Source organism: Dipodomys ordii, unplaced genomic scaffold (genome assembly GCF_000151885.1).
Source record: "Dipodomys ordii isolate 6190 unplaced genomic scaffold, Dord_2.0 Scaffold27, whole genome shotgun sequence".
In the NCBI taxonomy this organism is placed as follows: domain Eukaryota; kingdom Metazoa; phylum Chordata; class Mammalia; order Rodentia; family Heteromyidae; genus Dipodomys; species Dipodomys ordii.
Genome location: NW_012267243.1, coordinates 8126996 through 8154920, shown reverse-complemented (window position 1 = coordinate 8154920; position 27925 = coordinate 8126996).

The window sequence follows — 27925 nt, the reverse complement described above, 5'->3', positions numbered from 1 at the left end:
GCCTTGGCCAGGCCTTTTCAGGAAGACCGTGGAGGGGATTAGGATGAGGTTATTCTTATCCTCTGAAAACACCTTCCCATATTCAGTATCTGCTTGGCAGAGAGAGTACTGAGGATGGGTGGGTGTAGGAAAGAGAGGCCAGGCAGGGAGAGAGTTCTGCTAAGCTTCCAGGGTTATGAGAGGAGACGTGGGTTAAGAGAAAGCCTAGAAAGGAAGTTATCCTAGACGGAGCCAGATATCTTTCTGGAACAAACTAAAAAGATAATATTTATTTTTTACTATAGTAAAAATATCTTGTTCAGATAAATAGTACAGACTGTGGACTATGACCTAACAGTATATGGATGAGGACAACAGACCATTGTAGTTTGACTATAGATGGTGGGAACATTCCGGAAGAGAAATTGTTTCTATCTATGAGTTCATATTCTTCCATTGTTTCCAATCTTGATGAATATGATTTTGCCAGTAGGCACAATTGGGAAGTTTGTGTTTGGGGTTTCCTTTTGACAACTTTTCTTTCAATAAGTGTAAATTGAGCTCTTACAATGTATGGGATCAATGCCAGATTCCTGGGTGGGGAATTTGCACTGTCACACGGCCCTGCATTAGAAAGACATGCAAATGGTTTAATGTGGTGCTTTAGCCATCTTGAAGTTTGTAATATTTCTTGAACTTGGAGCCCTGAAAATCCTCTACATGGAACCCCACAAATTATGTTCCCAGAGCTGTGTGTGGTACCATGTTAGGTGTTGGGGATACCAAGATGAAAAGGTCTGGCCTTTTATTCTGAAGTCTCTCCTCAATTTCTACCCGCTATTTGCCACAAGCAAATGGCCCTGGGTATTTGTTATAACACAGACTAAAGATCAAGTCAAGGCAAAGAGAGATTGATCATTTTGGGAAGCCAAAAATTCCTTACAACACAGTGAGAAAAATAGTTTCCAGAGTTAAGGGCAACTCTAATTGGGGACTCCACAGTGAGATTTTGGTGTTAGGCTCATGGGTTTTGTTTAGAAATCCTATATTGTATTTTGTAGCTCTGAGACTTTGTTGGAGGCCCAGCCATTCTAGAACAAATCCAAGAGAGCTGAGCATTTTTCTCTTTTTTTTTCTTTCTTAGTTATTTCTCTCTTGAGATTCTATTCTATTTTATTTTTAATTGCCATCTAATTGTGTGGATTTATGAGGTATTATGTGATGTTTTGATCTACATATGTATTATACAAAGATTCAATCATATTAATGATCATATTCATCACGTTACCATTTATTTTTTTGTGGTGAGGATGTTAAAAATACATTAAAAAAGTACTTTTGGAACACACAATATGTTTTTATTAACTATGGTGACCATGTAGTGCAGTGGTAGATAACTGAAACAGTGTAGTCTTGGATCAACATTTGTCCTTCCCTTACCCCTCCACCTTATTCAGTTATTTTGCTAGCTAACTTTTTAGTCTGCTTCTATGAGCATCAGGTTCCACATATAGATGAGATCATACAGTCTCTGTCTTTTCATGTCGGGCGTATTTCACTTAGCATAATGCTCTCCAGTTCCCTCTATATTGCTGCAAATAAAATGATTTTTTTCTTTCTAAAGGCTATATAATATTTCATTGTATTGATAGATAGATTTCCCATCATCTTTCTTTATTCATCTGTTAATGAATACTTTCATATCTTGTATATTGTGACTAATGTTGAAGTAAACATGTAAGTGATACTGATTTTAAACATTGATAATAGAAATTGAAAGCCGGGTGCCAGTGGCTCACACCTGTAATCCTAGCTTGTAAAGAAGCTAAGGGCTGAGGATCATGGTTCAAAGTCAGCTTAGTGAAGAAAAGTCTGTGAGACTCTTATCTCCAATTAAGCAATAAAAGGCTGGGAGTTGAGCTGTGGCTCAAGTGTTTGCACACTAGTCTTGAGCACAAAAGCTCAGGGACAGTGCCCAGGCCCTGAATTCAAGCCTTAACACCAGCACAGTTTAATAGTTCTATGAAGGGGTCGCTTTTTAACAAAGCAATTTATGAATACAGTGCATCTTGATCAATGCCATCCCTGCCAACATTCTTTTGCATCAAATCATACACTGATTTTTAAAATCCTCTATACCACAAGGGTTAGCCTGGCACATCTCTCCTCCTGCTTCCAAGTGTGCCTTTTCTTAGAGGAAAAGTTTTCCTGATGGGGAGATAATACCTCTTTTTCTCCTTCCTGGGTACTTTAGGACATACATGCTTTATAAAGGTTTACCCTAAGAAGTCATAACAATGGTACTGTATTCATGCACCAAATGCTGCCTTTAGGTACTGTGCTTGGCAATTCAAATACTTTATCTCATTAACTACAACAGCCTCATAAGGTCACAGGTAGTATCCTGAGTTATGGATGAGTAAAGTAAGACTAGCTAAGATCTCCAATAGCTGTTAGGTAAGTTTGTTAACTTCCATTCTACTTCTAAATACACTTTCAAAGCTTCTACAAACCCAGAGGCTTGTGAGGTGAGGGATGGGGGGGGCAGACAACATGAAATGATTATTTCTTTCTGCTTGAGTTTTCTTGATAAGCTCAGATCTTTTTTTGCCACCCTCTACCGTCTGTAGCTCTCGCTTAAGGATAGCCATTAGAAATACATCTTTCACTAGGCGAAACACCTTCCCTCTAATAACCATCAAATACATGACTTCCTCATCTTCTCCTTTGCTCACATCTTCTCTTTTATTTCTGGGAGTGGACGTGAAGCCTTAGAGTGTGCTCTCCAGGCACAAACTAGTATACTTCTATCTCTCTTGATACGTGTTGGGACACACTTGTGAATGATAAACAGAAGATGGCCCAGGATAAAATGCATCACAGAGGAGACCACTTCAGCATTTCAGCTGGCCTGTGACTAGGGTGACAGCTTTGGAAATGCTGTCTTTCAGGATTATACTAGTGACTTGTTTCCCTCTGCCCAGCCTGGGAGAACAGCAGGCAGTAAAAAAAGGGGAAGAAAGCAGATCATGCAAATTTCTTGAGAAATGGCCAGAATTCTGGTACTACTTGTGAGAAAATCTATTATGTCTAAATGTCCTGGACCATTTTCTGGTAGATTCGTCATCCTCACCTCCCAGAAGGGCTCTGGTACTCTTCAGTCATACTCTAGATATCCAGAGTGTATGCATTCCTGCAAATATTTCATACTTTCATTCTGCAGAGTACAGGGATGCGAAGGTACATATCCCAGATCCTTTTGCTTCATTCTGGACAGCCTTGTTTTGTGCTATACTCCTTACATTCTTCTGCAAAGAAAACTGCCAACTAGAAAAAAAATATGGGTTCAAGGAAGACTTTACCCTAAAAAAAGTCCTGTCCAGAAAACATGATGGGATTTCTTTGTCAGGAAACTACTTTCAGTTTAAATTCCCAATGCAGATCATAATTAAAATTCATATCAATATGCAAAGGAGAAAGACTTAGCCCCAACATTAAGCAACGTCAGTGGTGCACACAGGGGAAGGTTGTTCTGGGGCTCATTCACATAGCCATAGGCTGCAGCGAGAGGCTTGTGATCCTGAAAATCTACAACTCCAGGATAGGGTCCTTTGTCTCTATGGTCTCAAAGAATGAGCCCCTGAACACAGAGGGAGAAGTCACAAAGGAAAAGTGTTATTGAAGCAAAAGATAAGCAGAGGCCTCTGCTGAACAGGAGGGGGTCCCAAAGAAGGGCATTCTGGAGGTGCATTGTGCAGAAGTTAATAAGGTGTCTCTCTGGCAGACAGCGACATTACTCTAGATTGTTGGACAGCCTGTGGGCCTTATCAGTCCCCAGACTTAATCAGAAGTGCCATGTACCCCTCACAAACAAGTTCTCCAGGTAACATTGCACCCTTATGGCTGGGTGCTCACACTGGCTGCACAACCTCTGGGGTCTAATCAGTCTGCTGTTAAGAAAATTTATTCAGCAAGTTTTCCAGAGACAATGAGACATAAAGTGATGACCAGAGCTCCCCCTGCGCCCCTACTCAAGGCCGGGGTGAAGTGATGTCTAGGGGCCTGCATAAAGCACTGCTCAAGCCATGATGAGGGATGCAGCACCACTATGGGAGAATGCCCTTTGCCATGATTGTCTAACCAGAGTCTTTTTCTGCTCACACTTGGGGTAAGAATAATATCTCCTACTAATTTTGTCCAGGAAGTCATCCATTTTCTCTCCTGATCAGAAGCTACATTCAATTCTCAGCTCTGTCCCTCCGATCTTTAGTTTTGGCAATGAAGGTATCTGTGAATCCACCCATACATTGCACCTTTCCTCTCTTTTCTTATATTGTTTTTTTTAATTCTCCTTAAGTAGTTGTGCAAAGGAGGTGCCGTTTCACAAAGCAGTTTGTGAACGCAGTGCATCTTGATCAGTGTCACCCCTTCACTATTCTTACCCCCACGAACTGACTCTTCTCTCCCCTTCGGTTTTTGATTTTGTGGTGTACACCATGAATTCTTGACTGCATTCTTTCCCCCTTTCCCTTTCATTTGTGTACCCCTTTCCCCTCGGCCCCACCTCTCCTCTTGCAAGTACCTGTCTCCTGGTGCTTATTTTGTTGGATTATGACTTTGTTTTTCTACAAAATTACACTATTTGAGCCTTCCACAGTGTCTACTAACTACATGGATCAAAAAGGATAATATTGTACAATCGCTCACCTATGAAAAAGAAGAATATTGAACCATTCTTAAGGAAATGCACCTTCCCAATCTCTACCCGAAAGTTGGCAAAGATGCCACAGCAGACCTCAGGAGAGAATGATCATGCCGGAGACACCCGTGACACTGTAGACCACATGCAATGTTCCGAGAGAAGAAAAATAGATCTGAACTGAGAAAGCGGTACTTTTCTGAAGGAAAACTACATGTCCCTGAAGATCACAAAAACCAGCTCAGAGAAACATTCAGCCCTACTGAACAAGAGGCAACAAAAAATGTGAAATGAAAATGTGAAATGTGAAATGAAAACATCATCACTTTAAAAACAACATGATTCCAAGAATACTTTGTGCTTATCAGCATTGAGCCAGTTTTCTCCAAGTGGCGTCTTCTCTAATCATGGCTGGATCTGGTTTCTAATCTAAGAACCACTGCTTTGGGTCAGCGGACACACACACACACACACACACACACACACACACACACACACATATTGTTTGGGATTGACATAGAGCAAGAGCTGGCCCTGGGTTTACTTTGCAAGTCCCCAGAGTCTTCTTGGGTTAAATGGTACATCCTTAAAATAGAGTCTAATGGACTTTAGGATACAGGACTTGGCTTCTGAGCTTTTACAGACCGTGAGTTGTAGCATGTGAATCTAATCTGCCTTTTTGGGTGGGAATCATCTCTTACATGAAGGAGGACATAGAAAGGGAGAGTGTGTGTGTTACTTGGCATGGCAAAAACTCATGTGTGGCAGTAAAAATCAGCAAACTAGTAGAGGATGTTGATGCTGGACTTTGAACTTGGCTGGTGTGGTCTGAGAGATTTGAGGTGTTTTCACTAAAACAATGAAGCTCAGCAAGATTCCAAGAGACTTTTCCCTCTAAGCCAGTTTGATTTTTTATTCCCAACTGTCCTTTATCACATCTTTGATCCAATTCATGATATATTACTTCTACAAAGCCCTCTCTAATACATAGGGTGTACATGTGAGTGTTTAACTTTAAACCCTTTGAAATACAATAAAACACCACAGAACATAATATCCAAAACAAAAACAAGTGCAGATCTTGATGGATTATGCCGTCACTCAGATTAAGAAATGAAAGGATATTAGCCAAGTCAGAAATTGCTCATGTGTCTTTCCCCAATTGTAACTCTTCCTTCTTTTGAAACTATATTGATTTCACTAGGAACCACTTTCTTCTATTTATTTTTTGGGGGAGAGGCTGCCATCCAAGAAGCATCCTATAACTAGTATAGTTTAGTTTTCTCAAGTTGTAAATCTTTGAAATCTCTTTAAACCTTAGTTTTCTTCTCCATTTTTTCTCTACAACGAGTCTGTTGAAGAATCCAGAGCATCTAACCTCTTCTTTCATGAGTTTTTCTGAAGTCATTCTACATGTTTCCCTGAAAGCTGGCAGCTTGAATTGGAGGCTCAAGATCACACACACACACACACACACACACACACACACACACACACACACATTGGCAGAAGTAAAGGTAGCAGAGCAGGAATAATGTCTAGATATCTTTTTTCTTTGATAGCTATTAATGATTTGTGCTTAGATTCACTATTTCGTTGTGGGAGACAGATTATTATTTTCCTATTTGTTTCATTTACTTCTAGAGATATTCTACTACAAGATACTATTACTTGATTAATCAGTATTACAATTTATATAATGAAGACAAATGCTTAATCCCTTCCTTCACTTTCAAGATAATAAATATTTCTTGTTTTCCTCCAAAAATTAACTTCTTTTCCAATATCAGGGGCTGAACTCAGGGCCTGGCAGTTGCTTGGATTTCTTACCTGGCTGTGCTTTTCCGTTCAAGCCATGCCTCTAGCCTGAATTCTTGCTGTATTTTTCCTTGACATTTTGGACATGGATTCTTTTTTTTTTTTTTCTTATGTGGTGCTGAGGAATTGAACCCAGGGCCCCATGCATGCAAGGCAAGCATTCCACCACTGAGCCACCTTCCCAGCCCTGGATGTGGATTCTTATAGACTTTTCTGCCCAGGCTGGCTTTGAACGGTATTTCTCTGGTTCTTAGCATCCTGAGTAGTTAGGGTTTCAGAAGTGAGTCATCAGCGCCTAGTGCACTTGTTATTTTTAAGATAGAACACTGCTTCCTGCTCAGGCATGTGTCTGATGTGACCATGATCCACATGTTAGGTTTCCTGCCACAGCCGAATGACAGACATTCGCTATCATGCCCAGCTTCTTTTGTTGCAGTGGAGTCTTTTCTGCCTGGGCTGTCCTAGAACTACAATCTTTCCATTTTCAGTCTCCCTAAGATGTATACCATCACACCTAGCTATGGGTCTTGCAAACATTTTTTCCCATCGGCTGGCCTCAGACTGTGACTGATCTTCTCATTTTTAGCCTCCCATGTAGTTGAAATTACAGGTATGAGCCACCAGTCCCTGGCTATTAATTTTATTTTATTTTGGTGGTCATGCATCCATATTCAACACGTTTGATCTGTTTCAACTGGTTATAATCATTATTCTTTCTTTTTAATACAACTGTCTTGTGAATCTTAAGGAGTTAAATAGAGGAATTACAATTCTCTAAGTCAGGTAATGACACTGTCAACCCTTGCTTTCCTTTGAAGCAGTTTCTCCTTCCCTATAATTGTTATCTTTAGGCAGCACAATCTGTCTCATCTTGAGCCGTGGAAGTCTCCTCTGTTGGCACTTGGATGCTTTTGCCATGGTCTTATAGTCTTTGATAGTTTCCTTACCAAGATAGTGCAGGGTCACCATGTGTATGTCCAGCCTCACACTTGCATTCTCTCATTTTCTAAACAATCAGCCACTCTCTTCTTTAAGTGGCAAATGATATTTCAAAACAATGATCTATGCACAGAAGTATGTTTATTGTTATTATGATGGTCACTGTTTCTAGAAAGCTCTAGTGGGCAAAGCTATGATCTATGATATATATATATATATATATATATATATAAAATTTTATTTTATTTTTTTATTGGTCATGGGGCTTGAACTCTGGGCCTGGGCACTGTCCCTGCACTCTTCAGCTCAAGGCGAGCACTCTACCACTTGAGCCACAGAACCACTTCTGGTTTTCTAGTGGTTAATTGGAGATAAGAGTCTCGTGGAGTTTCCTACTTGGGATGGCTTTGAACCGTGATCCTCAGATCTCAGCCTCCTGAATAGCTAGGATTACAGGATGAGCTACCAGTGCCTGGCTCCACGATAAATTTTTAAATATGATATGCTTCAGGAGTTCATATAAATGTTATGTTCCAGGTATAAATGCACATAAGCTAATACTAGCATCATCAATATGATTATCAAAATTATTTTTCATTTTCTCTGTGTGTATCATCTTTGTAGTGCCACATAGAATAGTTTCCTTGTCCTCAAGTATTCAGGCTGCATGCATTTATTTCTCCTCCTCCCCAAGATATATTATTCTATTGGTTCATGGGATTGCCTGTTTGAAAATGCCAGATTTGGAATACATTATATAACTTTTGTAGACTGTTTTCTTTAATTTAATAATGTGGATTAACATTTCTTCCGTGTTTGTATGGTTTGATAGCTCATTTCATTTTAGTGCTTTGTAGTATCTCATTTTCTGGATGTACCATAGATTATTTATTATCCTTTTACTAAAAATATATTTTTTCCAAGTTTGGCAATTTTGAACAAAGCTTCTATAATTATCTGTGTGAACAGTTTGTATGAATGTGTTTTCTAGACCTTTCAGTAAATACCAAAGATTATGATTGCTGGATTATACGGTAAGTATATACTTAGCTATTTTTCTTTTTTTAATGAATGTGCCACATGCTATATACTCACATGACTACCACGTTGAATTTTCAACAGCAGTAAATGAGAGTTCCTGTTGCTCCAAGTTCTCACCAGCATTTGCTACTGTCATTGTTTTAGATGAGTATAATGAGTATATAATGAGTATAATAGGTATTAATATTTTACTGATGTTTAAACTTGCAATTCCTTAAAGACATACGATGTTTAATATATTTTAATATACTTGTTTTGTATCTACATAAATTTTTGGTGAAATATATGTCCAAATCTTTTGGCTCTGTATCTAATCTCATTTTTTTTCATTCGTCTAATTATTTGCCATGCTTAGGAACATTACAGTAAGTATGTTAATTACCCACTGTAAGCTTGAAGTATATTCACCATTAAGTTTGGTGAATATATATTTGATTAATTGGGAGCAGAGCCGGCAACCAAACAGGCTGCTTTGTTTATTGCCTGGGAATAAATTCAACAGGAGGCATTCTGAAAGCAATAAAATGCATCTTGCTTCTATTTACCTCCTGACTTTCATAGACAGGTTTGTCCATAAATAGGAACCTTTTAGCTCATTCTTTTAAATATCTTTGCTAAAAATTATGTTTAGTAGCAAGTATAAGCAATGCTATAAAGGAGATAAAGGACAAAGGGGAACGTATGCCACAGCAATACTCACAAGACAATATGTTGAAAATGATCTGTACAACTTGGGGGGGATTGGTGGGAGGGAAAGGGAGGGAAAAAATGGGGGAGGGGGTAACAAGATATACAAGAATTGTAATCATGACCTTACTTATGTAACAGTAACCTCTCTGTACATCACCTTGACTATAAATTTTTTAAATGACTATTCAAGAAAAAAAGGAGTAACAGGCAAGTATCGAGTCATAGTGGTTAATAACATGATTTTATTTCATGCTCCCTTTACTTGTGCAGTGTAGGATGGTGGGTACTTTAGTTCCTCAGTTATCAAGGACCCAGACTAAGGAAGACTCTGGAACACATGGCCTTCTAAGTCCAAGTGAGAGATGCATAAAGAACTCCATAGTGGCTCCTTCTGTATTCTGGCCTGGAAGTGATACTTAGCTTTCCTATCCCCAGCTCTCCCACCATCATGGGGCACACAGCTGCCCCATGATGGAAACTGTGGGAAAGCAACTGGATTTTTAAAAAATATTTCCATTGTGTTTGCTATATTCTCTCAGTAATTGTAGGCACAATGGTGGCAATGGCAGTGCAGGAAATGGTGGCACTCTGTGGGATTGGAAGGGATGCCCAACAAGAGACCTCAGGGACTGAAAAGACAAGAGATCATCTAGGTCTGGTCTAAGACTCCTACTCTCATTTCAAACTCCCAACTTGTTTCATTGCTACCTATAAAGTCACAGTTATCTACACCTTAGATAACTGTGTGAACACTGCAAATCCCCAGCAACAGGTTTCCAACGCTGAGCTGTGAAGGGGAAAGCCAGAGGCAGAACTCTGACCTCACCTGGGTTTGCAATGTTTGGGCTGAGAAGACTTTGGATTTTGCATTTGGAAATGCCACATATTGTACTGATAAACAGGGACAAGAAAGATAAAAACATAAGTAAATGCTTTGGGAGGAATGCAAGTGTATACACATGTATTAACTGAAATAGGTGTAATTGCTTAGAAAGACTAAATCAAAGTAAAAATAATAAACACCAGGAAGTGGGTACCTGCAAGAGGTGAGCTCTAGGAGGGGGCAGGTAGATGAATGAAGAGAAGAGGACTGCAGTAAAAAGTCAACCCACATCCTACAAAATTGGAGAAAGTGAGAGGAGGAGGTGTTGGGAGGGAGGAATGAGAATGTTCAAAGGGGCGATAATGAACAAGATACACATTATCTATAAAATGTCTCATTGAGTGGCAACTCCTCTGTACAAATACTTAAAAGATCATAAAAGATCACATGTGCAGTGTGTACCTCAACATCAATCAAGTAGAATTAAGGCTAAATACAAAAAATTCAATCAAAAATGGAATTGCTTTTTTCTACTTTTCTGAATGGAAAGTTGGCATAGGATAAATTTACTCAACACACATTGCACAAATAACATGCCAAAAAACTTATTCCTGGGTCCCACAACTCATTTGAATACATGTACGATCAGTTTGTTTGGATGAGTGAGCCATACTGTCACTATCTGTGGGCTAACGTAGAGTAAGTAGGTGCTCAATAAATAGTTGTTGAGTGAATGAGTGAATGAATGAATGATGGTGAGTGTGTGTGAGTGTGTGTGTGTGTGAGAGAGAGACAGACAGAGACAGAGACAGAGACATAAAGAGAGAAAGGGAGAGAGGGAGAGACTTGACTTATATATAACAAAACACTTAACATAGATGAGGAGTTTTTAATGGAGTGTTACTGAAAATGTAAAGCTGAAATTCTCTGCCTTGGGCCCAACATTGGCTGTTACTGTCCTCGGTGCATCCTTGCAGGAGAAAGATGGCTACTTCTTATAGTAAGCAGAGAGGACCCCAAGTTTTGTTAACTGTTTTTCCTCATACTCATGACCAACCCAGGCTAGAGAAGTTCTTCTCTTTATGAAGTTCTCCAGGATAAGAACTGGAGAAAACTTTGGCAGACATATTAATTTTATAAAACCCCACCTGACAAGTTAAAGGACTGAAAAAAAAGCCATCCAGTAAATATCTTGTCTGGGCCAAAGAAAAATATCCCAACATCTTATATTCCTTTTCATACAGATTAGCAACTTCAGTGTGTTCTTTTACTTTGCTCCTGGAGGTTGAAAGGATGTGGTTTAAGGAGGAGGGAAGGAATCATGGCTATTTGTCTACTTAATTTGGAAAGTCTGCGAATGTAGTGTAGTAAAATGTTAAATGGGAAGAAGCTGAATTATCTTTGTGGTGGTACCTAACTTGTTCCCACAATGGAAATGGGAAACAGAAACCAAGAATGAATGACTGGACTTGCAGAAGGTGTGCAAATTTTCAAAGTTAATAGAAGCTTGGACTTGCTGAGTTATCATGGTTATTTGGTGCTGTGACTTTTAAAAGCATTTGGAAAATTTAGAGAAAAAGACTGTTTGATATAGCACAGATCATTTGTGACATCTTTTCTTATGACCAAGTCAGCATGTATTAATTAAATATCGATAGAAGAGAAACACCATTGAAAATACTGCTTCAAAAGAAGACCTTATTTCATTCTGAATGTCTGAGTTCCCTGTTGCGATGAAATGTAATTTTTTTTAAATGCCAGCAGGCACTTGTATTTCATGTGTAGAATCGATGCTCCATGAGAGGAGGGACCTTGGAGCACCCGGCTGTCCTTACTGTTTCTTGTTGACAGAATGTAACTTGTGTTCTGTCACACCTGTACCTGATGCTCAAGTTTCTCTTAAGATGAGAAAAACTGAAGATGATTGAGATTTCTTCTAGAATCCATGGATTGTCTCCAGGGGATTTACTTGATTGTTCTGGGACAATGAAGTAAAAGTCAGGGTGGACCAAGTCAGTAACAGGAGAACATGAACACCATAGTTTTGAGGATCCAGCCCCAGTTTAAACACACCGCCCACCCCCCCTACACACATACACCCACCCACCCCCACACACATACCCCCCCCCCCCCACACAGCTCAAAACACTATCAGGATGGTTATAGTCACTAACATCTATGGCAGGGAATTATCAGACATTCTAATCCAAAGGGCAAGAACAAGTTAGAAACTAGAGCCATCAGTCATAGAACTGGAAGTCATACATGGTTTTGCTGAATGTCAGTGACTGCTCACTATGGAACAGAGCTCTCTCTTCTGCATTTCTGTATGGGGAGCTTTACTGGTACCATGTGGCTTCTATGCTCACATGGTAATTGAGTACAGGATCATTCTGGTTAGAACAACTGTATCACCAACCAGGAAGGAGACCTGTCTTGAGACTTCTTTATTTTCAGACTTCCCAGGAATGTAACACTTATTACAAAGGAAAAAAAAGGGTCTCAGTCTCCCTTAATCAACCTTTGTCTCCTTTCCCTTGGGGACTTCTCTCACCCAGTTTAGCCTTTCAAGGGACACTTCATGGAGGAGCCCTTTGTAGTCTATCTAGTTGTTCTCAAAATCTACTCTTTACACTTCTCAAAACCATAGCTCTTTCCATTTCCTAACAAATGGGGCAATGTCATTCTTTCTGATGGAGGCATAGAATTCCATTGTGTATATATACCACAGTTTCTTGATCCATTCATCTACTGAGGGGCATCTGGGTTGGTTCCATATCTTAGCTATGGTAAATAATGCTGAGATAAACATAGTTGTACTGGTAGCTTTAGTATGGTCTTGTTTGTGATCATTTGGGGAAATGCCCAAAAGTGGGATTGCTGGGTCATAGGGGAGCTCTATGTGGAGTCTTTCGAGGACCCTCCATACTGCTTTCCAAAGTGGTTGAACAAGTTTACACTCCCACCAACAATGCAGTAAGGTTCCCTTCTGTCCACGTCCCCTCCAGCATCTGTTGCTATTAGAGTTCTTGATTATAGCCATTCTAACTGGGGTGAGGTGGTATAAATTATATTAAGTGAAGTAAGCCAGGCCCAAAGAAACATGGGTCCCATGGTTTCCTTTATTTGCAATAACAAGTATATGTCTGAGACAAGCAGAAAAGGTCAGATAAGTTGAAGTTAGGTGAAATGAACCCCAAGATAAGGACTCAAATGGTTTTTCTTTCTTGTTATTGTTTCTAACATATTTATAAGATATTTCTTTGTTGCTTTGTATGTCCATCTCCAATGGTATAACCCCTGCTTTCACTGTATTTGATGTTGTTATAATTTATGGAGGGGAAGGGAAAAAACAAATCATTTAAATAGGTATACAGGTGGACCCATTGCAACAATGAGATGTACAAGACATTATGTTGAAAAACGAACTTTATAACTTTGGTGGGGGTGGGGAGATGGGAGGGCAGGGATGGTAAGGGGAAACAAAGGAGGAGGCAACAATGCTTGATAAGAAATGTACTCATTACCTTGCTCATGTAATTGTAACCCCTCTGCACAGTATTTTCACAATAAAAACATTAATAAAAAAACCAAAACAACATCGCTCTATTGTACTTCCTTCTGGGACATGGTTCCAGCCAAAGGGCCTGGGGTGTGAAGTTAAATGTGTAAAGTCATGACTCCGAAACATTTTCCTTTGTAATCCACAATTAAATGTGTTTTATGTTGTGATGTATCATTACACATGTACACATTTAAAAACACTTTAGGTAACACTACTGACATATTCCAACTTTATGTGATGACTGCATTCTCTTATCTATACCTTTCTATTTAATAACATACAAGACATTTTTATGTTCAGCTAGGGATACTCAACCCATTGAAACTGGGCTGGGAGTGGAGAGAAACAAACAGCAGTAAAGCATTCATGCTATTTAGAAATTGTCACTTTAGTTATCTGCCCTTCCTCCAGGGGACTATTATTCTGATTTAATGAGTAGTTGTTATGACATACAGGAACTCATCTGTCTCATGGAACTCATCTGAAAACTGCTGGTATCATCACTTTAGCTAAGATCAATAGCTGAGTATTTTAAATGAAGAAACAACTGTCATAAAATGGTGTACAAGCCATCAAAGGCATTTAATTTTTAGCTAGAAGAAACCAAGAAATCTTTGTTAGCAATTCATATTGATTTCGCAGAATCATTCCAATGGAATATATTTTGAGATGGTAGGTCCCTTTCAAATATAACTGAAAGTACTTCTGAGTAAAGGATAATAGATAAAATCAGACTTATAAAGAGTCAAGCTTCATTTTGGTCTGTGGCTCTGATACTTATTAACTACATGACCTTGGACAAGTACTCTAATCTCTTTACACTTGCAGGTGTTTGCTTAGTGGTTCGAGAGAGAACTTAGAACTTAGGAATGTTCATTCTTTGTACTTTCTTTATATTGTCAGTCACTCTACATTATTCAGAATCTAACAAGATTGAAGCTTTTCAAGAGACGAATCTGGATATCTTACTCCCTGGTTTGAATTTAGGAGCTTTTTTTCTCTAGGTTCTGTAGACAGGCAGCCTTAGCATGCAAGATACAAATTCAATGGCTTGATTTGTTGTCATGACTGTCATTTATATACTCTCCACTTTTGCAGCATATCAACCAAAAAGCAATTGAAAGTTAAAAGAACAACAACAACTTTCACAAACCGGATTCCAAGAGATAGCCTGAGGAAGAGAAATGCCCAGGGAAGTACCCGTGACACTGGACACAGGGTAGGATTTCCAGTTAACTGACAATCCATGAGGCCTAGCCTCCAACACTGCTACTCACAAGTTCCCCCTGAGAGACACAGGCGGATGGAGGAGGGTGTGTGTGTGCGGAGAGCAGCTAGTTCCCAGCTTGGCTTGGCAGCGCTGCTCTGTGCAACGGTCTCCAAGAAGTCTCTATGCCTTCTCAGCTCTGGGGGCACCTGGAAGGGCAGGCTGGATCCATTTCAGTAACACAGACCAGCCTTGGGGAGAAGACTGATCTATGGCTTTTGGGCAGGCTGACCTGGAATGAGTTGGCAGGCCTCCATCCAGTCCTGAGGGACAGGTACCCACATCAGGAAACCACTGCCCTCACTGGCCTCATTTTTGGCATGTCTGAGTCTGAACGGAGAGGTTAAGAAGGGGAAAGGAGAATGTAGATTTCCACTCCACCTTTCAGGCTTGCCTGTGTGTGGTGGATGGGGAGTGGAGGTGGGCAGGAGTGAAGAGACAGGTAAGGGAGGGGACAGATGGGCAAGGCCATAGTGCTCCAGAGTTGCCTGCTGGACCAGGGCTGCCTGTGTCGGCTTTCCCTCCATGCCTCTGCACACACTCATGAAAGGCGACCAGATTTGACAGGAAAATGGATGAAGGAAAATATTTTTCTCTGGCTGTATTTTCCTTCCAGGACACCGGTGAGGACCTCCCCACTTTTTCTCTCCCCACTCCTTACTCAGGCCCTGGCCAAGAGGGAAAATCCTAGGAACACACCTGGAATCAGAGACCAGACGAAAACACGAGAAGCAGTCACCCGATTGTGCACACAGTTTTGGACTTCCCAAAGCAGCCACGCTCAACAGTTTTCTTGGTGGTTCCTGGGGCTGCCTTCGGGAGCACACCCTAATCAGTGACCCCTACATCCCACAGTACCTTCTTCTTCCCACCTAGCTCCATTACTGGCCCACCTGCCCCCACCTACCCCATTCATGGGGCTGAATTATGAAAAGGCGGAGGGTTTTTGAAAACAGGTCTGAACTGTTAAGTGAGGAAGGGGGAAGAGAAGCTTTCTGAATATTGAATTAAGGCTGGCTCCAGGAATATTGATATTCCCATAAGAAAGCCGTTAGCTTGACCACTACTTTAGCCTCCATGAATATTTCATTGGTTGATTTAAGCATTAAGATTTTAAAACACACACACACACACACACACACACACACACACACACACATACACTCATACACACAGAACACAACACATCTTCCATACATGTTGTTTATCTGTGGTAGTTTTGAGACAGAGTCATCTGTTTACCTCACAAGGATCTAAATTTATATCTAACTAGAGACATCTAGGGGGCCATGTCAAGGTTTCCAGAAGACAAACAATGGTTTAGCATGCATTTGTGACTCACTAAGGGTGCTGACTTCTCCAGCTACCCAGTGCTAGAGTGGCTACTTGTCCAATTAGCTTATTGTTTGTAGCTGAATTAAGGAAGGAAAAAAATCAATTTTAATTATGACATTTGAGAATAAAGGGTAAAATTGAAGCTAAGACTGACATTACTCAGCTCCTGGATAAGAATAGATGTTCTTAAGAGGATATATCTTTACACGTTTCCTGTTTAATACCAAAAATAAAGAGCTTTACTACACAATGGTATGCCACTTCAATACTTTGACATTTTCCTTTCTTCACTATGAACTGCTCATGTCACAGGAGAAAGGAGGACAGTCATTCAATACAATCCAGAAAAACATTCTAATCATCTTAAAAGCCAATATCCAAATACTTCTTTCCCCTAAGCTGAGTAATAGAAGCTTTAGGTGATATGTATAATGCCAGTCATAATTAATTATGCCACATTCATTAGGAGATGGCTGCTGCAGTAGAAGGAAACGTATAGAGTTAGGAGGTCTGGCAAATAGGTTCAGTCTTCAAAGCTCATTTAATCCATCAAGTATTTTATAGTTCACAGTCACTAATTGTAAGGTACTATTTTGCTCATAATTCTTTGTTGCCAGTAAAAAATATTAAATTATGATTCAACAGAAAAGCATGAAATAATAATTTCATAGAACCAAAAAGTCCAAGGGTAACTTCAAATACAACTAGATCTTGTATAGGGTCTCTCGCTCTCTCTGTCTCTCTGTCTGTCTGTCTGTCTCTCTCTCTCCAGTTGTTTTCTCTATGTTTGCCACATTTTCAAACACACTCCATCTTATTTAAGGCAAGGTAACAATCTGAGCTTATAGCTTATCTACTCAGCTTTAAGTATAAATGGAAAGGATTTCCATTTCCTGAATGCCCCAGTGAAAGTCCTGGGTGTGACTCTTGTTGTGCTTATCTGGTTTCTGGGCTCTAACAAGAGCTTATCACATTCATTAGAATGGGTGTGCCAGATCTAGTCCACTTGCTCAGCTCTGGATTCAAATGAACTTAAACTTATGTAATGAGAGAGGAATACGGATAAGAGCCTAAGAAAACTCAGGGCATTTATCCCCAAGTTGGAGGGAAGGTACTAGATGGGTAAAGTTTATAGATGACCTTTCCAAGGTTACCAAATGTCCTTCATGATGTTGAATATTTTTGCTCCTTTTCTTGCACAATACTCAGCACCGTTTGAGAGAAGGGCTCCTTCCTACCATCTTACAATGTTATCTTCATCTGGACTTACATCCTTCTATACCTCCCAGTCTTTGCCCTACATCGAAGACTCCAGTGCTTCTTTTTACTCTTCCTGGAGGTATCATTCAAGACCCAATGAAAAACCACATCAGTAATTCAGACAGAAAACAAAGAAAGAATTATTGTGTGCTAGTACATTGTTCTTATTAGAACACTTAGCAACAGTAAAAAGTGGTTAGAAGAAGGTTAAGAGAGGACTTGAAGGGATAAAGAAACAGTTCATATAAAAGCAGCTACTACTTCTGGGTTTGAGAGAGAAAAAAAGAACAAGGAAGGAGGTCTTCCCCAGACCTCTCTGAAGGGGTCTTGGCCGCCTCAGGAAAGGGAAGCCTGCCAGTGGTGAAGAAACTTGACAGATGGCCTGGGCAGAAGCTGGAGGGTGTGGACTGCAGCTGATTAACAAGGGCTACTGAGGTAAAGGCTTGCCATCCCCTGAACCCCATCATCTGCAAATGGTACTACCACAAATCTATCGGTCAGGAAATCGTAACTCTGCCTTGGGACCTCTAAGGCCAAAACATTGGAGTCATCTTCTATGTCTTTTTCTGCATCATATTTAACATGTCAGCAGGTTCTGTTGGTTTCTACATATAGATCATATCTAGGATTGGACCTTCACCATGCTCCCTTCTTGGTCTTGCCACTGTGAACCCTCACCTGGGTGATGGCTCCGCCTCCTAATTAGGTTCTTTTATCTCAACACTCAAAATGTTTCATTCCGTTCTTGTGTGTTCCTAGTCAGTCTCAGTCTTTCTCTCTCTCTCCTTCTCTCTCTCCCTCTTCCTCTCCCCCCTCTCTTCCTGTCTCTCTCTCCTCTCCATCTTTCCCCTTTCTCTTCCTCCTCCTCCTTCTTCTTCTCCCCTCCTCCACACTCAGTTCTAATATTTGAACTCAAGCCTTCCCTGTGCTTGGCCAGTTTTCTGCCACTTGATCTCCATCCCTACCTTGTGTTTAGCTTCTGATGAGATGTAGGATGCAATTCTCACCTTCAGCTCTCTGTGCAGACAGTGTTATTCCCTTTCTTGATTGTTTCAGGCTGTTTCTTTTTCTTCCTTCCTTCCTTTCTTTCTTTCTTTCTTTTTTTTTTTTTGTCGGTCGTGGGGCCTGAAAGCTGGGTCTGGGCGCTGTCCCTCAGCTCTTCAGCTGAAGGCTAGCGCTCTACCACTTGAACCACAGCACCACTTCCAGCTTTTTCTGCTTATGTGGTACTGAGGAATTGAACCCAGGGCCTCATGCATGTAAAGCAAGCACTCCACCACTGAGCTACCTTCGCAGCCCCTCAGGCTGTTTCTTTATCTTTACTTTTCTGTAGTTTGAAATTATATGCCCATCTGTGGTTTTTCTAGCCTTTGTCTGTCTTTATTGATGTTTTCTGACCTTCCTGAATCACAGTCTGGCATCTAACACTTAATTTGGGAAAAATCTCAGTCATTGTTCTTTTAAATATTTCTTTTATTCTTTTCTCATTTTCTGTTCTCTCTAATATCCCTATCGTGTTAACACCTGTTGTATTATTTCCCAGCACTTGGATATTCTGTTGCTTTTTCCCCTCCTTTTCTGTTTGCTTCCGATTTTCATAGGTTTCCACTGAGATGTCCTGAGGATTAGTGATTCTTTCTCAGCTGTGTCCAGGCTACCAGAGGGCCCATCAAAAGTATTTGTCATTTTTTTTCTAAAAATTTATAGCATTTCTCACCTCTAATGTTTAATTTTTGCTTCTTTCTTAACAAAGGTATATAGGTTTTACTAATGTTAATGTATGTATGGAGCTTCAAAGGAAAAAAGTTAAAACTCAAACAAGATGACATGACAATGTAGATATGGAGATAAATTTTCTACAGATGACCGGACAAAAAATGGGGGTTGGGGACATCAGGAGTGATAAATTGTGGGAAATAGGAAAATACATTGGGGCTCACCAGTAGGAGGTAAAGGTTATTAATAAGGGTTATTTATGAAGATTCTTTTTAGTGTCCAGTCCTTTAAAAAGGGAACATTCTGACAAGTTGCCTTTCACTAAGGGTTCTTGACTCCCAAAATAGCTTATGGGCTTGTTACTGTCTCTGTTGGAATTAATTTTGGCCTCGTTAACCACAAGCAGGTAGTGGAATCAACCTCAGAAATAAATTGATGAATATCTAAAGCAAAAGTCCTAAACTATGATTCAAAACCTAATTATGAGAAATTCTAGAAATGCTAAATATCCTGGAAGCATTTTTATTATTTCCAATTTTCATTACTTTGTATAACTCTAGTTTTGTTTTTGTTTGTTTTTTAAACCAAAAAAACCTGACACATAAAGATGTAAGCAAGAAATAGCCAAGTAGGTGGCCAGGGCTGAGGTCAATAGAATAAACATGGCCTATTCTGCACTCCAGTAGCCAGGCCTGCTGAGATGATTAGGCTGAATTCTATTCCCAGGAGTTCATTGTTTTGATTCTAATAAGCATTTATTGAGTGAGCATGTGTAAGGGCTTGTACAGGGGTTGGGGCCAAAAAGAAACAGAATACTGTTCCTGTTCCCCAAAGGATGCAGAACCAAGTAGTGGTCAGATATGTGTAATAGCACCAGAGAGGTAACAAAGGAGACAGAGGATATGGAGAAAAGTAGTTGGATCCAAGTGGAGTATGACCACTAGTAAACTGTGAGACTCTGGACAAGTTGTTTAACTTCTGTAGATCTCAATACTGACATATATAATGCATCTACATGCATTTTAAGGAGTTACCTAGTGTATGTATACATAGGTGCACACAAACATAAGCCAGCTCCCACACTCACAAATACAATGGAAATACTCGTTTCACAAAACAGTGGTTACCATTGCTGCAGGTGAAACATTCTTATTTTTTTTGTCTTGTTCTGTTCTATTCTGTACCATGTATCTTAGTCAAGTTAATTGACTTCAGGATCAACCATGAGCTAGGATTGGAGTTCAAACACCTTTAGTCTTAGAACTACCTCTACTCTAATATATGGTTTTCTAATGCTTGTGGTTGCATCCCAAGGGCTGTTATCTACAGAGCCTTGAGTCAAATATCCTTTATTAATACTTTATGGGAAGTGGCTTCCACTCAGAAGTAACATGCTTTGGATACATTACCATATTGATTTTCTGGGCCCTCCAAGGAAACTAGTGACACATTATTTCAGTTGGCAGGTAAATATCTGAAATCTGTAAGGATTGTACATATTTAGAGATAATTACAGAAAAGGTGTAAGGTCTCAGGCTAAATATATACTCCTTTTTGGCTACCCTCTTGAGAGAGAGCCAGGATCATGCTTGGCACATTTGTTCTGTAGTCCAGGTATATAGGATTACTTTTACAGATTTATTTTTAATGCCAAGGAATAAAGGAATAAACTGGCCAAACCTCAGGTCTACTGCTACTCTCTTTGTAATTTAAAGTTCATATTGATCTTTGGCACTAAATGACCTTTATCAGTTTATATATTTGTCTTTCCACTGAACTATTAATTCCTTAACAGGACAAGCTAATTTTCATTCAACTATTTATCCCCACATTTACTATCCTGTTGTATATACTCAACAAATGCTTCACAAATCAATTTATGTCATTCTGTGGAACAACATCCAAGAGTTTATCCTTCTAGGCCTCTCTATGTTGCAGCTAGGCCAGACTCTGGGATATATGTGTTATCCCTTTAATAAAGACAAAAAAAGAATGGTGGACTTTTCATGTTAGCTCTTTAGAGATCAAGTAGTTAGATAATGGAGGTATCGGGGGTTTAACTGCAAGGTGGAGAAGGAATTGGCATAGTGCTGAAGCTCCACAACCAAAGCAGTCATCTTTTCTATTTGCCTATAAAAGGAGATCATCCAAGATTATATTTGTGTGATACAGATGTAGCGTCACCAGGAAACTCATTGTAGGGCACAACTTGGTACTTGGTTAAATATTGCTATTTTTTTTTCTTCTAAATATTTCATGTGTTCGTTGTACATGCAGGAAAGTACCACCGTTTTGTGCAGATTGCTTGGGGTTCAAATTTGTTTATGTGAACAGAGCTCAAAAAAGCCAGTGTCGACAGTTGAATGAGAATTTGAATTTTATATTCCTTTATTCTCAAGCCAATACTCTCTAGCTTATGCTGCTAACTCTGTAAGTTTCACCTACTAAAATGCTCATGAAGATTTTCCAAGCAGGATTCCCAAGAACAAATTATTCTGTGCCCTTAGAAAACTTACTTTTTCTATGCTTTAACTATAGGGGTAAAGAATACACAAATAAACAAATAGTGTAATTCCCTCATACGGTAATAAGATGAGATAGAGCAGATGCCTTAGGATTCAAGCACACTTTGTACTGTTTGAACACTTGACTAGTTTGCTTTGTCCATTGACTAACTATTACCTAAGCTAGCTAGTGCCTGCAGGAATCCCTGTCTTCAGGTATTCATGCCCTTGAGCAATCTTGTCTCCTTAATCACAGACCAGACATGGTGATTTGATTTTAATTACAGGTGCTCCTCCATTTGGACTAACTCATTGTATGTTGGAAAATATTGTAAACATATTGATTCCACAATTTGAGTATAATGATTGAAGCTGTAATAAAGATATATATTCAGGAATCTATCTCTTATATGTATTTATACTTTTTGAGCATATTTCCAAGAATGGTATGGTAGGTCAAATTTTAGGTTTTAAGAAACCTCCCCATTGATTTTTATAGTGGTTTCAGTAGTTTACCTTCCCACCAGCAGTGTATGAGTGTTCTTCCCAACTTCATCCTTACCAGCATTTGTTATTGTTTTTTTTCTTGATGATTGTCAGGTGAGATGGAATCTTAGTGTAGTGACTCACATTTCCTTTATGTTCCCTTATGGAACATTTCTTCATGCACCTATTAGCCACATGTTTTCTTCTTCTGAGACTTGTCTGTTTAAATTGTTTGAGATGTATTGTATGCATGTGTGGAAGTGCCACAATGAAATCTCCTTTTTATAATTGTATGTTAATAAAACATATTAATAAAAATAGCATAAAAAAAAGCCAGTGTCGAAATAAGCAATCCATGGCTCCATCATGCTTTAGTGCTTGTTGATGTAACAGATACTCTAAGCTTTAATTAGAAAAGTTAAGGAGACCCAGGCCACCAACTCCCTCTCTCCCATGTCATTTGATGGCTTTAGTAGAAACCCTGCACACTACTTGGAACCCAAGATGCTCAGCACTCCAAATACAGCTTGTCTCTAGTCACCACACATTCTATCTCAGAGAGTATTTTATCTACTGTAAGATACCTGCTAACTCACTGGGTACTGGTGGCTCGTATCTGTAATTCTAGCTGCTCAGGAGGCTGAGATCTTAGGATCATAGTTCAAAGCCAGCCTGGGCAATAAAGTTCTTGAGACTCTTATCTTCAATTAACCAGTCTAAAGGCTGGAAAAGGAGCCATAGTCTCAAGTAGTAGAGTGCTAGTTTTGAGCACAAAAGCTCAGGAACAGCACTCAGGACTGAGTTCAAGCCCCAGGACCAGCGCGCGCGCGCGCACAAACACACACACACACACACACTGTTTGCTAAATATGTGGTAGTCATCTCAGTGACGTAGTGTTGGGTTTTTCTGTGCCTTTGCTGAGGACTTAGCTCCTGACTGGTTTTGTTGTTCAAAGGAGAACGCATGAATCTCTTCTTCATAACTATGGCAAAAGCTGTGTAGATCTCGAGAAGTCAAAATAACTTGGTTCTTTGGTCAGATTTTATTAACTGCCAGGCACTGTAGATAGACTTAGTATTCAAAGGTGGATGGTAGAGTCCACATAGAAAACAGAACATAAAATTGTGAATACCTATTCTGAGGCAAGTGGTCCACTGTCACTATGGGTTAGGAACTGTAGCAAGTGCTACCCTTCTCCTGTGGATTAAGAACTATTGGATTCCTGATGTGGAGAAATTAGCTTATCAACTGCTTTCAGATGCAGGCACATCTGGCCTATTTTTAACACAAAGTTTTTGCATGAGCAAAAACACAGTGATGACTGACTTGTTTTGAAAATATAGAGATAAATGTGGTCACAGAATAGACTGAGAATAATGACTGGAAAGGTATAAAATTAAGCTAAAATGTGGGTAGAAAGCATTATGAGAGATAATGAATGTAAAAAAGTATTGTTTGGATTGACCAGAGATATAACTGTAAAAAAGTTGTTTCTTTTGTTTACATTCACAATAAAGATTAGCATCAAATATGATTAAAAGTAGTGATATAAATCAAGATGCATTGTTTTTATAAACTGACATGTTGAATGGTATCTAACCCATTTGTACAACTACTTCAGGAATAAAAAGTCTCGTTGTTTACAGAACCACTTTCAAAGGTCTAAAATATCTTTGTGTAGAATAGCATAGAATAGATAATAAAAGAAAAAGAAAATCGTTCATTTGGACATTTTATTTTGAGTAGCGTAAATATTCTCAAATTTTGTTCAGTGCATTTCCTGTTCTAGAACAAAAGTTTGTGGCTGGGGATCAGATAAGAATCCATATTCTCTGCAAGAAATACTCAAAGACAAAAGGGGAGGAGGGAAAGGCTGGGTTAGGTATTTTGGTTCTTGTCCCAAATTTCCCATTGCTGTAATCCAGTCAGTATTTTACTGGAAAGAAAAGAGTGAAAAGTCACAAGTGCCTCAAACTCTGTTAGATCTTGCCATACAGAAAGAGACTTTTATGAAAGACATCCATTTACCTTCCTTCCAAATAGTTCCGCAGAGATCTGGACCCAAAGCATGGAATAGAACTATGAACAGTTGGTTAGGAAACCCGAAACATCCTAGCTAGGTATTTATTATTATTATTAATTAGTAGTAGTAGTAGTAGTCACAGACCTGCCTTAGTAATGCAATTGACCTACGCTTTACCACCAGATGCACAGGTCTGGGAAGCCTGTTAACATCATTACACAAAATTAAATTAGATTTTAAAAACCACTCAAATATTAAGACAAAACTATGGATATGTCCAAATATAAATTATACTGGAAGTTAAGTTGGATACTCTAAGAAGACTAAGCCACTAAATTGCACCACATTAGCTCACCCATCATCTAAGTTAGAGTGTGGAGTTTATTTGGCACAACTAACAAATTCCAGCATTTTCTTTTGTTAAAGCATTTTCTTTTGTTAAGGCCTAGACAAGAAATGGAATCCTGTAACTGATCATGAATTAGAACTGTGTGTTAGGGTTGTATCTGAAGCCACCGGGTTGGTGGGATGTGGGGGGAGAGAGGCGGAATCTTGGAATCATACTTAAAGGTCTTCCTGCCATGGGAGGCCACACATAACACTTAGGCACAATAGTCTTGGGGCTTCTGAATTAGGCTTAAGAAATTTGGTCCTCATTTAATTATATGGCCTGTGCAATAGAAAAGCTTACCAGTAAAACAGAATTCTCTTGCATTCTTCTGACCCTTTGGGATTTAAATTTGCAACCTGCATCATCAAGACTTTTGGCACTTGGTTCTATTAAAATCAAAGAGCCAAATTTTGCTCCTGTTACATGAGCACAGTTCTTACTGACGTCAATGAAAGCTGTGCATGCATATCTGAGGACAGATTTTGGCCTGGGCTATCGACATATGAGATCTGCCACACTCTGCTCACATCAGAACTCTGTCCCTCTGGCTTTCAGATAAAATGGCCTCCTCATGTGTAATTTTCTCTCTCCATGAATGTCTTATTGGATAAATGGGTTCTCATGTGATGTGGTAATACTTTAAATATACACAGTGTTAACTGTGTGCAGGCATTGTTTATATTTATTTAACTACTTAATATCCCACCTTTACTTAATTACTTAATATCACACCTTATTTACTCCTTTGTAAATGAGGGAGACAAAACTGATGTTAAGAAATTTAACAGTTCTTCAAAAAATTAAATCCCCCAACAACAAATCCTCAAAGAAACAACTGCCCAATAAATAAGTGGGCTAAAGACTTAAAGAGAAACTTCTCTGAAGAGGAAAGGCCAATAGACACCTGAAGAAATGCTCAACCTCCCTAGCCATAAAAGAAATGCAAATCAAAACAACATTGAGATGCCACTTCACTCCAGTTAGAATGGCAAAAATCAAGAACTCTAATAACAACAGATGCTGGAGGGGATGTGGACAGAAGGGAACCTTACTGAATTGTTGCTGGGAATGTAAACTTGTTCAACCACTTTGGAAAGTAGTATGGAGGTTCCTCAAAAGGCTCCACATAGAGCTCCCTTATGACCCAGCAATCCCACTTTTGGGCATTTCTCCAAATGATCACAAACAAGACCATACTAAAGCTACCAGCACAACTATGTTTATCTCAGCATTATTTACCATAGCTAAGATATGGAACCAACCCAGATGCCCCTCAGTTGATGAATGGATCAAGAAAATGTGGTATATATACACAATTATACACAATGGAATTCTATGCCTCCATCAGAAAGAATGACATTGCCCCATTTGTTAGGAACTGGAAAGACTTGGAGAAAATTATATTAAGTGAAGTAATCCAGGCCCAAAGAAACATGGGTCCCTTGGTTTTCCCTTATTTGCAATAACTAGTATATGTCTGAGACAAGCATAAAAGGTCAGATAAGTTGATGTTAGGTGAAATAAACCTCAAGATAAGTATTCAACTGTTTTTTCTTTCATGCGGTTGTTTCTAACATATTTATAAAATGATTTCTTTGTTGCTTTGTATGTCCCTCCCCCCCCACAGTATAACCCCTGCTTTCACTGTATTTGATGTTGGTATAATTTGTGAAGGGGAAGGGGAAAAAACAAATCATTTAAATAGGGATACAGGTGGACCTATTGCAACAATGAGATGTACAAGTCATTAGGTTGAAAAATGAACTTTACAACTTTGGCTGGGGTGTGTGGGGGGAGATGGGAAGGGATGGTAAGAGGAAACAAAGGAGAAGGCAACAATGATTCATAAGAAATATATTCATTAGCTTGCCCATGTAATTGTAACCCCTCTATATGGTATTTTCACAATAAAAAATTAAAAATTAAAAAAAAGAAATTTAATAGTTCTAAGTTGTGGACCTGGGGTTTGAATCTAGGCATCTGACTCCAGAGGTCAAGCTATTATTCACTCTGCTCAACTACCACTCAGTTCAAATATAGGCATTGTTTATCATTAATTAGTCATTAGGCTAGTAATGTTTATTGATAGCTTGGAAATCCTACTGAGAAAAACAGAAACCTCTTACTAGTAAGAGTCTGTCAAGAACTATTTGTATGATCTTCATTGTCTGACAAAGAGTTTTCCTCCAAGCCAGACAGATTTTTTAAAGCAATATTATAACCTTCAAGACCAACTAAGCATTTTAATCTTGACATTCTTTACTAGTAAGGGAGATCAATTTTTCAGTGGATTTTTAAGACAAATTTTATATATGCCAAATTAAGGAAATTAGTCAAGGTTCCATTGATTATCATCACCTAGATCTAATTTTTTCTGTGGGCACTGTTTCCTTCCTTTCTTCCTTCCTTCCTTCCTTCTTTCTTTCCTTCTTGTAAATTAAAGAAATCTAGTTTCCAACTGCTATATTTTGGCAATGTTAAGAAGATTCTTATAACTGGTCACTATGGTAGCTATTCATTGAAGTTGTCACTGAGTTTAGGAAATACATATTATTTGATGTATAATCCCTTGATGTGAAGGCTTGAAGGGCACAGCTCCAATTAGAAGGTGGAACTTTCTCCCTTACCCCAAATCCTACAGGCAAGAATACAAAGAGGGCAGTCTTTGCAAAAGCACATATTTATTCTCTATAAAGGGGTTTATGAATGTCGCCTGTCTCTTAGTTTGGGTATCTGTTTTTGATATCAAGTAGGAATTCTTTTCTCTGTCCTTCTACCCTCAGATTCCATTTTTTCTCTATTTCCTCTTATTGCCCATGATGTCATCTCCCAGATCTCCCTTGTGGTAGTGGGCAAATGAGGGGTCAGTGGAGTGTAGGAAGAGGTCAATTTTTACTGCTTCTCATGACATTAAGAAATCAAGAAAAAGGAGCATGACAGGAAGGGAATGTGGGGATATAATTTTAACAACATTGAATTTGTAAGATAGTAAATCATATGAGTTGTTCAGGGAGTGAAGAATGTGACTTGCCCATGGTCACATGACTTATGAATAACAAAGTAAGGAAAGGAATCCAGGACACTTTACCCCTTACACCATGCTCCCTTCATTCCAAATATTCTAAAGCAAGACATTGTGCCAAAAAGCTGTTTGCGTGGTATTTTTTTTTTTTTTTGTTGGTTGTGGGGCCTGGACTCTGGGCCCAGGGGCTGTCCCTCAGCAGGTCAGCTCCAGGCTAGTGCTCTACCACTTGAGCCACAGCACCACTTCTGGCTTTTTATGCTTATGGGGTGCTGAGGAATCGAACGCAGAGCCTCATGCATATGAGGCAAGCACTCTACCACTGAGCTACCTTCCCAGTCCTTTTTAACTAGACAAAAAGGGATT